At 36.2% G+C, this 1,909-nt stretch overlaps 1 protein-coding gene across 1 annotated transcript in view; it reads right to left on the bottom strand.

Moving 5' to 3' along the window:
* Wdhd1 (WD repeat and HMG-box DNA binding protein 1) overlaps positions 1–1,909 on the bottom strand; it is an 83,500-nt gene that overhangs the window by 70,908 nt on the left and 10,683 nt on the right. The window lies entirely within an intron of this gene.

Below are 1,909 nucleotides of genomic sequence, written 5' to 3'. Positions count from 1 at the left end.
CAAAACCAGAAGTGGTGCTGTGGCTCAAGTGGTAGACGCTAGCCTTGAGCTGAAGAGCTGAGGGACAGCGCCTAGGCCCAGAGTTCAGACCTCACGACCTGACCCCCCCCCCAAAAAAAAAAATTTATCAAGGCAAATGAACGTAGTCCAATACATACCAACTGAGTTTTCATCATCTTCTAGGATGTGACTTCGATGTCTAGAACGACTAGAAGCAAGTGTGAGGTCATCATCATTATCATCATCCAGAACCCCTTTTGAAAAAGAGGGAATCTCCACTGCACTGTCATGTAGAAAGTCTCCAGGATTACTTATATCATCATCTCCATCAAAAAGATCATTGTAATCCTTTTCCACTCTGCTTGATACCTTGAACAAATGAATATAATTTAGCACATATAAGTGAAACTCAACTAAAAAGCTATCCCTTTTTTGGTTTTGGTGGTTCTAGGATAGACCAAATGCCTTTTGCTCTTGATAGGAAAGTGCTCTCACCGAACTATATAGCCCCAAGAGACAAGTCTCTCAGAAGACATTCTCCCATTTACTTTTAGTTTACTTTGAGTCAAGATCTTCTTATATAGTTTTTTAGGATGGCTTGGAACTTGAGATCTCCCCATCTCAGCTTCTCCAGTGCTGGGATTACAGGCATGTGCCTGTATACCCAGCTTCACTTACCTTTTCACACATTTACTTTAAACCATCCCAGTTAAAGCTAGTTGGGAGTTTTTGTTGTTATATTTTTATGTTTAAAGAAACAAAGTGATAGAACCAATAGAAAGACAGGAAGCAAAGAAATTCAACATAAATTTCATTATTATTTTCTAGGAACATAAACATATAAACAGAAGTTAAATGTCATTGTAAACAAGTATTTCACTCACTTTACAAAGTAATCAGCAGATACATTTCAGAAATTATAAATTATTCCTACATGATGAAAGAAATTATACAAATGTTAAGACAATATAAACTTATAATTCAGGAGCATAAGTTTATCAGAAGACCACTAATAAAGAATATAGCATAAATGTTTCTATGGAAATAAATTGTTTTGTTCTTCACAGTATATATTTCTGTCATAATACCTGTCATCATTTTATATCCCTCATCATGAATATGAGGCAAAGACCCAATTTTCCAATAAGAAAATGCAAAAAAAATTTTAATTTGGGTTCATAAACTTTTAGGGCTAAAATGGCTAACTAACATTTTGTTACCATCTGTTCATTAAATTATGTTTAAACACATGAATTTAGAAGTACCTTTTCCTGTTCTCTCATTTTATTAAACATTGTCTGAATTCAGAATATGGGCCATTCTGACTGGGGTAAGTGGCCCATCAGCTGTACTGAGCATCCTGAAGAAAAAGAACTAAGCAACTCAAGGGTGGTGATGGGAGGAAGGGAATGAGAGAGAAAGAAGGAACAGCTGATACTAAGCAAAAGGAAAGTACATATCACCCGATATTTTTAAGAAATATCTCATTGTTAAAGTTTTTAGAGTTCATAAACTTTGTAGATTAAGGTGATGATGATTATCGTTGTGAAGGTTAAAATGTGACCTTAGCTAGGTATAACTATGCCACAGTATTGTGAAACATATGTAGAAATATTTGGAGAAAAAAAAAGAATATTGGCTTAAGACCCTTTTCTTACCAAGATAAGAAAATAACTAGTTTATTCAAGAATGTTAAAGCTTAAGAGCTTATATTCAGGTTTGGGAATGTGGCTTAGTGGTTGCTTGCCTACCATGCAGGAAGCCCTGGGTTTCATTCCTCAGTACCACATAAACAGAAAAAGCCAGAAGTGGCGCTGTGGCTCAAGTGGTAGAGTGCTAGCCTTAAGCAAAAGAAGTTCAGGGACAGTGCCTAGGCCCTGAGTTCAAGCCCCAAGACTGGCAAAAGAGC

Source organism: Dipodomys ordii, unplaced genomic scaffold, assembly GCF_000151885.1.
Source record: "Dipodomys ordii isolate 6190 unplaced genomic scaffold, Dord_2.0 Scaffold16, whole genome shotgun sequence".
NCBI lineage: Eukaryota > Metazoa > Chordata > Mammalia > Rodentia > Heteromyidae > Dipodomys > Dipodomys ordii.
Note: the sequence above shows the minus strand (reverse complement) of the source record. Positions and strands in the feature narration are given on the sequence as shown.